Raw genomic sequence first — 13,925 nt, forward strand, 5'->3', positions numbered from 1 at the left:
AATTCAGAAAATGTAGCATGCCACATCAATACATTTATGGGATTCACCTAAAACACTGTGTACCTCAGTCCCATATATAGATTCTTCCACATTAGGAAGTTCTGTTAAATATCTGCTTCACATAGACTGCATTTCTATTACGCTGTTGATCTGTGATTAAATGTTCTAATAAAATTAACTGGCTTTGCTACAAACAGAACATCTGGAGCAATGTTTAATTTAATGTCAAACATATACAGGAAGCACCTGTCTAGGTGAAGTAATTTTAAAAAAAATGACATTAATCCATCTGTTGTGGAAATGCATGTCACAGTTGTCACATTAAAAAGCAATATCAACAAACACAGAAACCTTAAATTACTTTGGAAGGTAAGTCTTCTAAAATTAACAAAAAATTCATTAATCCAAATGTTACCATGTCAGTCTGATTTCATACTGAATAAGATCTCCCTTTTCTCTTCAGATTAAAAATGTCTTTCAATTATTGCATGGTAAAGCTTCCAGATGTGAAATTAAGTTACATAATTAAAAGATTAAAAGTATTGATGTGACTCTTCCTAGAGCACCTGTACAAAATAGTGTCTTAAAAGACCCTTAATATAAATAAAATGCATTGTATATAAAAGGAAAAACATAGACATAAAGTTAAATATAGCTGGTATTTAGAATTGGGACCCTCACAAGTTCATACAAGACACAGTGAGTAGGATAGTATGTTTGTTCAGAAGTGTAAAAAATTCATATGATATATGACAGAAATACTCTTATTTTGTCAGAATTTTCCAGTATTTCTTCTCTCTTAGATATTAGTACACTGTGTACTATATATTTTTAAATACCTGTTTGGAAGACAAGACCAAAAGAAACAGAAAAGAAATAACTCCAATATCCAGGAAGAATATGTGGCCTTTATGACAGAGTTCCTTTGCCTATCATTTCTCCATGATGTTACTAATTTCAATTATCTTTCCACCTAAAAAGAGTTTTTCAGAGCAAGGCAGCTTCTTCAGTTGACGTAAAATTTATTAAAAGCAATAAAAAGAAGGAAAAAATATTTTAAAAGGAAAAAAAAAGATTTAAAAAGTGAGAGGTTCATGCTTTAAAGGAATATTATGATAGGGGCTATAAAGAAACTTTATATGAGCAAAGTTTAATAATTATACATGACAGTGTCTTAAAATGTCCTCTGCCTCATCTGGTACTGTCCACTGTTAGAAACAAAACAAGTGGCCGGCCAGCTAAAAGTTTATTTGGCCTCTTTATCAATTTGTATGCTCTTCTGTTTCCCATTTCATATATTTTTGATCACAGATAATATTAGGTGCTGTTTTGTTGAATCATTTCTACTGTATTTCAAAATATTTTACATCTTAAGTACATTCTGAATTATAGAGTCATCTGATGGGATGGCCCTTTGAGGTAGGTTAAGAAGAAAATCCATCAGGAAATGTACAAACAAAATACAAATATTTTTTTTAGTACCCTCAAAGTACTCTGGAAGTGATTTTGGGACTGAAGTTTCTAGATCTTCCTATATCAATACCAGCAATGTGAGGACAAGAGAATGGGGAGGGGTTTGCAAGGGTCTACTTGGACAACCAATGTCCTGTTGAGACCTACAAAGCCAAAAGTAGGGATAAGAAGACAAATAACTATAGCAATCTTTGCTTGCATGTCAAGGGGTCTCAAGACACCATGGGGCTTATGCCTTACATGCTCCTGTTTGCAGGAGGGTGAAAGAGCTCCTTGATCTTGTGAGGGACAAGCAGAAAATCATGCTGGAAGCATCAGAGGAGTCAGTAGTACCATATGTGCTGGACTTCCACAAGAGAGTAAATAGGTTTATGGCCTTAGTGCACCATAATAACCTTGCTGAAACACAGCAAAAGCAGAAAATCTGGTATGATTGACAAGTTAAGGCTTAGACATATGAGGTGGGGCAAAAGGTCATAGTTCTGATCCCAGCTTGGCAGGAAAACTGTAAACAGACTAGGAGGGACCATTTAACAGCATTAGACAGGTCAGCAATATTATCTACATCATACAGCTTCCAGAGAGACAGCAGAAGCACAGACTCTACAGTTTTAAGACTAGCAAGCTCTAGCAAGGACAGAAATTTTCTTTATTATATGTGGGCACAGTGTGAAATGGAGGTAAAATTCATAATGGATTTAATAGGGGAAGCAAAAAAATACTATAGTAGAGGGAATGATTCTCCCACTTCAAGCTGTATCCATGAAGGGAGTTCAGAGGACAGTGGCGCCAAGTTCTGTCACTGATGTGCTCCAGACAAGCTGGGGCAGAACTCAGCAGTAAAGCCTTGGGTGAGGCTTGACTCTTCCGAGGTACAATTACAAAGATGTAACAGCTGTGTGAAAGAGAAGCACTGTATAACTACATCTTATGGGCTGGATCTAATGCTATAACCTTTTTTGACTTCTCATAGGTGTTTTGTGATTGTATTTACAACTATTTGCTTTGCTGTAGCAAGGTCATTTGGAATGGGGACTCAGGACAGTGAATTGTGGTTTTTACATTAATGTCAGAAAACATTAAAATAACCCATCAAAGACAAAAATAATTTTATAAAAGAAGATAATCTAACAGCTCTCTCAGATGTTTTAAATGTTGGATAACCGTTAAAAGATTGTTACTTATAATCTCCCTAGACATTTCCAGTCCTCCACATGGCACCATCAAAACCAAATATGCATAACCAAGATTAACAGTCCCAGGACATCAGAACAACAAATTCTACTTTTCTAGTGAATTCTTTTCTTTCTTAATGCCTTATCGTCACAGATGTCAGGCAGCTTAGTCACTCTGCAGCTACCACAGATTGGGAATGACAGTGTGACCCCAGTTGGAATTAGGAGAGATGGAAATAAGAAAAAATTGAGGGTCACACTCTTTGAGTGGTAAAGCTAAACAACTCAGAAGTAGAGAAGAAATCTACATCTGAAGCCTCTGTGATGGCAGCATGTGGTTCTGATGGTGAAATAAAGTATGTCCATTGCTTGGGCCACACCTGGTGGCTACACACCCCTAAGTGTTACTGTGCCCCTTCTCAGAAGAGCAGTGCACAGCCATCAGGGCTCTCCCTTGCTGCAGGCAATGCCGCTTTCCAGACAGAGTTGGAGAACATAGTATCATAGAATTGTTTAGATTGGAAAAGACCATTAAGATCATCAAGTCCAACTGTTAACCTAATACTGCCAAGTCCACCACTAAACCATGTCCCTGAGCACCACATGTACATGTCTTTTGAATACCTCCAGGGATGGTGACTCAACTACTTCCCTGGGCAGCCTGTTTCAGTGCTTGACAACCCTTTCAGTGAAGAAATTTTTCCTAATAGCCAATCTAAAACTCCCCTGGTGCAACTTGAAGCCATTTCTTCTCATCCTATCAGTTGTTACTCAGGAAGAGAGACAAACACCGACCTCGCTACAGCCTCCTTTCAGGCAGTTGTAGAGAGCGATAAGGTCTCCCCTCAACCTCCTTTTCTCCAGGCTAAACAACCCCAGTTCCGTCAGCTGATCCTCATAGGACTTGTGCTCTAAACCCTTCACCAGCTTTGCTGCTCTTCTTTGGACATGCTCCAGCACCTCAATGTCTTTCTTGTAGTGAGGGGCACAAAACCCACAGGAAGCTGTTGCAAAGCTTTTCAGGATAAGGGAGTGGGGTAATCTGACTATGCATCTGATCAGAGGGCAAATCCTCAAACACCAAGGTTTACAGTGCTGGACACAGGTTCCTGCCATCTCTCAGGTTTGCCAAAGCCCATGCTGAAATGCAAACATACTATGCCCAATCAATTTGGATGCCAGGTTAATTTGGACTCAAGGGCAGGTTTGAAGTTGTATATATATATATATACACACATATACACATATATGTATACATACATATGCAGCATATATTACATATATCCATATTACTACATAGCCATGCATATATGTATAGGTAAGTGATATACCCTGAGATACACTGGCTCAACCAACCGAAACTTTCAGTATTAGAAACAGGACCTTGAAAAAGGACCTCAGCACTGGAAAGAGAAACACCAGCTAATGCAAAGATCTTTTCAGTCTCATATACTTAATATGATGTTGAAGAAGAGTCATTGAGAATTTCTTTGTGGCTCTCAGTCAGACCATGATCACACAGTTTAGTTTAGATAAAGGCGTGGACTGGTGTGACTAGCTGCACTTCTGAGCAGAAAATGTGTTGCTTCTTGAACGTGAAAGCGGAAAAAAGGATTTGTATCACCTTTGCTACATATGTATTTTAAACATATGTATGAATCATTGAGAAATTCAATCTTCTGCTGGTGTCTGCCCCCAAGACTGAACAGGTGATATCAACATTCCTTTTCTGAATTTTAGCTGTTTTGCCTTTTTCCCCACAAGCTTTGTGCTAAGGAGGAGAGAGACTCTTTCTGATAACTGGCCTTTCTGAGACGTGCAGAATGAGCTCTGTATTTGTGATGCCTGTATCTAATTCAGCCCATGGAAATAGTTCAGTGCATTGTCCATGTCTGAAATGGACTGTAATGAGACTGAAAAATAATGAATATTTCCTTGAAAAAAAAAATCCGTGTTCCAATAACTACACACATATTTCTATGTTTTTCTTGAATAAGAATGTTGTATGAGGACAAAGTTACAGCCTTTGGCCTACATCATGTTCCAAAGAGTTTACTACAATTATAAGGACCTTTCATTCTCTCCTGGACTTTTTAATTTGCAGAATCCATAACTTCTTGCATAAGACTGTGATTTCAATCAATTCCCTTGTGTCTGCCTCCTTCAAACACAATGTTACAACAGGCATAATGATTTTAATAAATGTGCATTCAAATCTTTTCTCAGTTTAGATCTCTTCACAAAAGATTAATATATGAGAACAATTTTTAGCCATTCCTTAATTCTATAAGGAATCTATAACAAATGTTCTTTCAAAAGATGATGTCTGCTGTCATTCTACTGTCATGAATAAATTAAATAAAGCCTCATTTATCTAGTAGCTTTAGTCCCTTCATTTAGTCCCCTTTTAGTAATGTTGGGAAGGATTCACGAGATGCAAAAATAATTTTAACCTCGTGGAAACATTTTTTTTAGCTGTAAGAAACATCTTCACATATGAAGACAGAGTTGAATATTTACACAGGTCTTTCACATTCTGCCTCTGCAGCAGTACAACCAATCACTGTGCTAACAGTGATGGCTTTGATGACCCTGTTTGTTTATTCCTACAAGTGAATTCTTAAAGAGTTGTCTTTTTGATGCAACACAGTTGTAAACAGTCAGTGATCAGTACCAGATTAAGCTAGAGGACATGAAGGAAGTTTATAACATGGCCCAAGAATACAACCAGGGAAGACAGGACTTGACCATCCACAGCTATGAGCCATTTTTCTTTGTTGCAAGACCACAGTCCAGCTAAGGCAACTGCTAATCAGGTCAATATAACACTAATGCCAGAGCTGCAAACTACCTCTCCCTAGAAGAGTCAGCTATCACCATTTGGCAGTAAGGTACTGGCACTTGACTGTGAGCCAGTGCTGTAGCTTGACTGTGTACCCCTGTTACCTGAGCTAATATGGAGAAGAGCATGGACTTCTTTGGCACCTGCTCCAAGAACTAAGCTGAGTCTCTTAGGACATCTAGTCACAAGCAGTGGCAAAACTTCAGAGAATCTTTCTGTAGTGCTTAGTGTGGCAAAGGAGGATCGAGAGGATTAAGGAGAACAGCACTGAAATGCTAATGATGGAAGAGAAGTCGAGGGCATAGGCAGGAAACATTCCTCAGGTTGGACCTTATTCATTGTCTCACATTAGCATTGTCATTCTTCACAGACTCCTAGCGTAGTGATGTGCCTTCTGGCTTCCCATACCACACTTGCAACCTATGGAAGTGCTTCCAGTCACACAGACAAAACATATCTGCCCAGTGACTCATTTTGACTTTCTTTTCTGGCAGTGCTCATGGCCTAGGAGTGGTCATTTAATCCCAAATGTTCTTCACAGGTGCTGCACAAACCAACAGCCCAAAGTGGTATTGGCTGTGCTCTATCTTCCTTCATGGTTTGGCCTTATAATGATTTCTGCCAGGCTAAAGGAAGAGCTCACCTGGAACAACAGCAAGTGGGCAGAGCATTAGAGGCTGTGGATAATGATGGGAGAAGGAGAATGGTCCCACAGGGATGTTGCAAGGAAGCCCAGCTGTTAGCCTGAGAGTTATCATATGCTTTTGCTGAAGAGCATGATCTTGAATTCCACTTGCAAAGAGATTTTCAGTGTGTGCCAGACTCTTTTCATTACAGTCATCTTGATGCTTTGTCCAGGCAGGTAGGGGCCTAAACCCCTCCAGACCTCCGGGTAACTTGGCAAGCTCTCTACTTCCTGAATCTGGGGAGGCTAGTTAGGCAGCTATAAAAGTGCCGATGGGTCAAAGGCAGCCCTTGCAACATCTGCAGGGGGGACTGTCCTGGGATAATTGCCTCAGCAGTAGCAGACTGGGGAGAGAGAAATTTAAAGAGCAACCAAGCGTGAGGAAACACACAAAGGTATCAAAAGGAAGCAGAGTACTCTAGGACTTTTCCTTGGTGGGTTTTTTGTTTTTCTTTTTTCTTTTTTTTTTTTTTTTTTCTCTTCTGGTTCTGCTATTTGTAAGGCAGGATGCCCCCTCTATATTCTTTTCCATAGCTACCTCTAAGCACCAGACAAGTACTTTTTTAATGTTATTTTTTTTCTATGTAAATTTGATCTGAGTATATTTTGAGGCATTCCAAGGCTGGTACTTTGCAGCTTTGGCTTCTCCATACTGTGTGCTGGACTAGCCTTTCCCAGATTTTCTGACTGCACTTTTACAAATGTGTTTTGGCCTCAGAAAAGTGAAAGGTATTCATATAAGTACTGTCCCTTGTTTTTCAATTTTCCAGTGGGGCAGAGAACCTTGCAATGTCATTTGGTTTTCAAAGTCATCTCTTGTCCCTGTGAGAGATCTTTGTTTATGTTTCACACTAGCTTTTTTACACTTGAAAGCAATGAAGGACACTGCTCTTTGGGAAGGCTGTTAGTATTTTTGATCTCTCAAAATAGGAAACTGATACTTGGTCACAAATTACACATTCCTGCCTGAGTTTGGTTTAATGCAATTTGGTTTAATCAACAGATCATTCAGAAGGGTTATTAGATCTTTGATATTCTGGGTAGTGTAAGGTCAGTTTCATCATTTATATCCAGGGAAAACCACCTTAAAGAGTCTTAGTTACAGCTGTGAGATGTCATGAGGATCAATCCTACTTCTACAAATCCTATCTGGGTATCACCTTCTGGTAACTCATTAAAAAAAAAAAGTAATTTTCATTCTTACAGAAAATCAGTTCATATATGCTCAAGTATTTCCCTGTTTCCAAGTCTTCTGTTTAATATAGATCTCACCTGTGTTTTTAAATGCAGAGCAAGAGCTTTGTTGCCTTGACATTGTTTTCTTTAAAATGTAGAATCTGTAATTTCAATCCTGTAAACTTAGAGATATGTTTATAATTAAGCTTTATATAAATTGATTTTGGTTTATAAGTACTTTATGGCTAGGAATTTTAAGTCTATATGCCTGCATGCCCTCTTATGTTATATATAAATGATAGCAGTTGTCATCTTATTTATAATAAGATTTTTCAGTCTATGCCTTCTGTTGAGCTAGTGGAATTTTCGATCTGAATATTTATTGTATTTCACAAAGACTTTACTAATGGTTGCAAGCATGTGTCTTGGTTAAAAATCATCTAGTACCAGAAAGTGAGCTGTGATATAGAAAAGGCTGGTTGAATTTAAAGCCCGAGATGTATTCAGGAATCTCCTGCATATTTAAGATAGAATTCTACGTACAGAACAATGGGAGAGATCCTAGCTCTGCAGAAGTTACTGCTACTGCTTTCAGTGAATCCAGGATTTCACATCATGTCTTATTCTCCCCTGAGGATAAACAGACTCACCTGGCCTTAAAATCAAATAATCTATTCTTATTCTTCAAATTAATAGGAGTGGGAGAGCACATAGTCTCACTGTCTGAGGGCAGAGAAAAGTAGAAATAATCTGAATCATAGCTGTACTTCTTTTAAAAATTTATAAAATTTTAAAGTATAATTAGGAACAAACATAACTTTCTACATTCCTCAATCAACTAGAAAGAAGGCATAGAAATTTGGTACCTGAAAAAAATCTTTAAAACAAAAATCTGTTTCTATATTCTCTTCTTGGAAATAGCCTGCTAGCACTCATACAAGATTAAGAGGACCTTGGGCCAAAACAAATGAGAGAGACACTGTTTGCAATGTGTTGGTAATGTGAATAAATGTAAAAGACTCCTCTGTAGAATCTGTCAGCTAGCAATTTTGTGACAGACCACAGAATCATTTTGGTTCAGAAAGCCACATTATGATACAGAAACTGCTTTCCAACCTAAAAATAATATATTTTTTGCTAGGAATCAGCATTTCGTATTTAGGCACAATGTACTGTCACCCTGTGTGATGTTGCTAATGATGTGCTATGCAAAACTGATGACATATTGGCTACTTGCAAAAAATGTAAAGTGACATTCTATGCACCTACCTTTAGCAGGAACAGTCCTTGTAACATATGTCATGTAGTAACAATGATACAGCCAACTGACACCAATTAAAAAGTCACAAATGGTTGCTTTTCTCTAATGTTCAAAGAGCTCAAAGAATTTAGATGTGTACATTAAGGTTGCATATTCTACAAACTGTGTTTTAAACAAATCAGCATACAGATGGCTGTGACAATAACTACCAGGAAAAAGTGAAGGGTGAACTGTCACAAAGTTTGACAAGCCATTGCATACTGAGGGTCTTCTTTTCCTATTGCCATTTGAACAGTCCCACAATGTTACTATGTTTTGCAGGCAGATGGAGGGTAGGTAGGTATTCTGATTAAGGCATGGCACTGCAGAGACAAGAAAAGTGCAGTAAATACTTTTATACTTCTATACAAACTTCCAGTATGACCTTGGATAAACATTTAATCAATCTGCCTTGGTTTTCTACATCTGAAAATTTTGGATACTACTAGCTGCTTATCTCAATTTTTCTGCATGTTAGTGAGACACTGAGGTACCATGGCACTTGAATTGCTACCATAGACCTATTTAAATTCTTTTTAGCTCATTTTACGGATTTTTTTTAATGGTTTTTGAAGTAGTCTCAAATGCCAAGAACCTGTACAGCAAAGTAGAGAATCCTGAACTAGTGACGGAGAACAGGAAACAGACATTTGGGGAAAAAAGGAACTTGGTTGATCAGTTCCTTGGAGAAGAAAACAGGTATGAAATGCAGGTCTGGGCTTATCCAGAGATACAGACAAAATGGGACAAAATGGCAGAAAAACATTGCATATGATAAGATATTAAAAAAAAAAAAAAAAAAAAGAAGGAATAAGGAATAGGCATATATTAAAAGGGTTCTTCCAGGGCCAAAGTAACTTTTTTGGAAGGCTGGTGAAATGGTGAAATTCCATTGGGGTAGTTAAGGACAGAAGTCTTCTCTGCACCCAGGGAATCAGATATGGATGTTTCTATGGATAGAGTTATCTGTAAAATTAATGGAGAGAAACACTATTCTCAACACTGAGAAATTTTAATTCTCAGGGTATACGCTGGAGAACAAATGCAACTAATAACCAGAGGAACTCTGTATTCCTAGATGTGTTTAGCCGACATGTTTCTTAATCAAGTATCCCCCAGAAGTACTTTTGGAGAAAATAACGTTAAGTAACTAATTAACATGGAGTTAATTAAAAAGTTGATTCAATTTAAATTAAAGGGAAAATATACAAAAGTAGGACAGTAGGTAAGGTTTGGGATTTCAGAAGGATCTATTTTGTTATGGGAATTGAGTAGTAAAGTCAGTTGGGTTGAAAACCTTGAATATGGTTAACCTGATCTCAAGAACTTGAGGCCTGAAGCTTTTCCACAGATAAAGAGAAAAGACCTTCCAAAAAGGGGATTAATCCATGCATAACCACCTCAAAACCTGTACAATCAGATGCATATATATATAATGGGAAAAAAATATGCTAACAAAGAAGGTAATGTTTTAAAGTCAAGGTGGGATGGAGTTTGCCAGGAGATGTAAAGTGTCTGCAGTGTCTTAAAAGCAGATTGGTTTTCACCCCACTGCTCCAACCAGAAGACTATTCAAGGATTTCTGTGACCAACCAGTTCAGAACTTCCTTTTTTTTGCCAACTCAAAGACACTCAGGACCAATTTCACACTACTATTATTACTTGGACTAATATAGCCTTTTAGTTTATCTCTCTCTTCTCCCTTTCTGATGTTCTCAGGAAAAGCAGATCATCCCTGCTGTTTTTCCTCTGCTTTTGCTTCCTTTAGTATACTTCTTTTAGTTTCATTTAATCCTTGAATGATGGCAACAGGAGCTGTAGCCATTACCAAGCTGTACTGTTATGAATAGTTCCCTGTTGCTGGCTCTGACCCCTCACTTTGTAAATTTGCCTTTTCATGGCTCCAAAACGGTGATGATCCCATGGTCATCAACTAATACTCCTCCTACCAACCCTTCTCCAGTTGTTTTTCTCGGATGATTTCCCAAAATAGATATGTCTATCAATAAACCATTAGTAATACTAAGGTGAAAGAAGAGCTACTTCAGATGAAACATTATATTGATTATTCCCAGCTGAGGAACTGGAAATAAGTTGTCAGTTACTACATTTTTCTGGAAACTGGAAGGACATTCCTAACTCACTGCTCTACCAAGCAGTAAGACTCTGACGGCTTCCTAAACAGCCTTGCAGTAAAAATTACCCTAAATGGTTTTCAGACAGAGCTCAATAACTTTGTAAAAGGGTTTATATGATCTTCTGTCTGTGAGTTTGAATAGAAGATCCAAAATGTCTTCTCCAGTCCTATGCTTCTAGCTGATCCTTACTTTCTTTCCATAATTAGATTTCTCTCTATATTCCATAAATAAAAACAGTTATCATCTTGTAGCTTCTTCTCCTTTAGTCTCTGGTTTACTTTGCAAAATACAGAAAAGCAGTCTTTCAGCCTTTCTTTGTTTTTGTTTGTTTGGTTGGTTGATTTGGTTTTTTGTTTGTTTTGGTTTTTTATTTTGTTTTTCTAACAGAGAAAGGCCAATCCTACTGTTGATACATTGTCTCTATTCATCTCCTTGAGTACATGGTTCAGTTTTAAGCTGCAGTTTTGAAAAGACAATGGTATTTCCAGATTTGAACCCTGATAAAAAGCATGACACAGAGGGAGAAGGAGTAAAATGCCTGGAAAATTAAGACTTATGGCAATGTAATGACCCAAGAAGAAAGCACTTCCACTGTAGAGAATTCCCTACAGTAATTTTGGAAATCTCGTTACAGACAGATCTTCTGTTACTTCAAGGATAGCCTCAAATACAATTCTCCTGTATTTCTGTGTAATAATAAGAAGCTCTATCTGACGATTAAGCCCCAACTCTTGAACGTCTGTAATTCAGGACATTTTGTAGAAAAAATAAAGAGTGTAGTACGCCAATTAAATCTCCCAGAAGACTGGATTACCACAGTTTTGTTTGATCATAGCCTTGTTTAGTGTTTGGCAGGGTAATAAATAGCAGAGAGAGATGTAATATTCCTGTTTTTTCAAGTTCAAGTGTTACAGTTTCACTTGGAAAGCCAATATTAGCTATTTCCTCTACTTAGGGAGGAAGAGAAAGAGCAAGAAAGACCCTTCTTCAAAATGGCTCAACAGCTGCCCTTTCCTTTCGAATGAAAATGAAGGGAAAAAAGGAATCAAAACAAGACATTATAATCATACTCCCAGCTATATGATCCTTTCCTCAAATTTTGCTTCCTTCAGCAGCTGAAACTAGATGCCATGACTTATTTTTATCTGTCTAGACATGGCTGGCCTTACTAGTTTGGTGACAGAAGAGCACAGGACAAACATCCTGCTTGATGCAAAATATTTAAAGGAAAAAATGGATGGTGACTGAATAGTTTGAGCAATTTAAAATTCTCCTCACAGATGCTAAAAAAATTATAGAGTAATTTTTCTGAAACTGTTGCTGTACACACACTGCATCAGTAATTAAAAAAACCCCAAACCCCATAAATGTTACCAATATGTATTTAATAGCATCTTTATTATTTTCTCATTCATCTTTTTTTCCCTCCTTAAGTATATATTAATACATCTATAAAAATGTTATTGCTCTTTCTAAAAGATTTCTGCTGACCAGTCTGTTATTTCACAGGATTAGTTCTGGATAAAAGAAAAGCTACCACTCTCTGATTGTTTCTCTTGGGTGCAGATGTCACCCTTCCTTTAAGTTAATAATTTCATAACTGGTGATATGGCTGATTTGCTCATAAAAATAAAGACACTCTGGTCCTATATGTTATTTATCATTTGGTTTCACAAAGAGAACAAACACATTTTGAGGTACAAATCCATTCTCAAACAAATCTGATTCCTTGCTAATCCATAGCATATTTTGATCTTTACTGGGTAATGAAGACTTCATTTTTATGTGTAAAAAAAATCTTATGTATAATACAAACAACATTATCTCCAAAACTGTGATACATCATCATACATGCAAAACCAAAGCCTTGGGTAAGACAGCCTGGCAAGTTAGATGAACCACTTCAATTTTCCATCAATCAAATTATAGTTTATTGTTCAGCTGAACTACCTCAGGCAACACAAATCTAAAAACTGTCATTTTGGAAACATTACATTTTTTTTCTGTCACATTATAACCCAAGCCATGGCCATAAAAAAGAATGTCATACCATTACTGACTGTAATATTCCTTAATTTAAGAACAGCTAATTCATCTGCAGTGTATGCAGTGTTCCTAGTATTTGGAGCTCATAGCAGTGTTCAGTTACAGTAATCTTATCAAACTCCATTAGTACATTTATTATTTTTTAAATAATGGAGATTTTTGAAAATTCAATTAAGAATAGAATGGTTGTTTATAACAGCTTAATGCCTACATTAGAAATAAGGTTTACATTTCAGAATCATCTAATATTTCAATTATTTGATTTCTATGAACACTAAATTGTAGGGAATTTAATTAAAATTAGACTTGTATGGCATACACTCAATGAAAGAATCTGCTGTCCTTTTTCTGTTTCTTTACAGCAACGAGTGACATCACTGTAAGGCTCAGAAGGTAAAAATTAATCTGATAAACATTACAGGTATGTTTGTGTTCTGTCATCCCAAATGTACCTATGTCCATTTTGACATTTAGTCTATGAAATTCCTCTAACAGTGAAGACCAACAATGTAATGCTTGTACATTTTAAGTATTCTATTTGCCACTTATCCTAAATTTCTAAATGTTAACTTTATGGTGTTCATTTATTTATCCACATTAAGTTGAAGCACATATACCAGTTAATGGAAGAGTAGAAGATGAGAATTACAAACAGAAGAGAGTGTATTTCTTCTCTGGTTAAAATATATGGAATTGAGAGTGTGAAAAGAAAGAGACTTACTTATACAGGTATGCTCCCCTCACCATCTATATGCCTAAAAATATAATCATGTCACCCTAGGAAATCATAAACTTAGTTAAGATACAACTCTTTAAATAATATATGATGAAATTTAAAGATAACTGAAATGTTGTAAGAACATTCACTTCACTGCAAAGATATATATCATAAGGACACCTGTCCCCCCCTTAATTGACTACCTGCTAAAAGAAAAACCTGCTAAAAGAACAGATTTACTGTGCAGTGAGGCAATGAATTTAAGAGGTCTCTGCTGAATAAAAAACTAGTTCCATTGGTTGAGCTGGGCCATGTTCTTGAACAAGCTCAGACATATTAACTGAGCTTTTATGTGCTTTTATGCACCATTTA

The sequence above is a fragment of the Haliaeetus leucocephalus genome, unplaced genomic scaffold, assembly GCF_000737465.1.
Source record: "Haliaeetus leucocephalus isolate CR32 unplaced genomic scaffold, Haliaeetus_leucocephalus-4.0 Scaffold506, whole genome shotgun sequence".
Lineage (NCBI taxonomy): Eukaryota > Metazoa > Chordata > Aves > Accipitriformes > Accipitridae > Haliaeetus > Haliaeetus leucocephalus.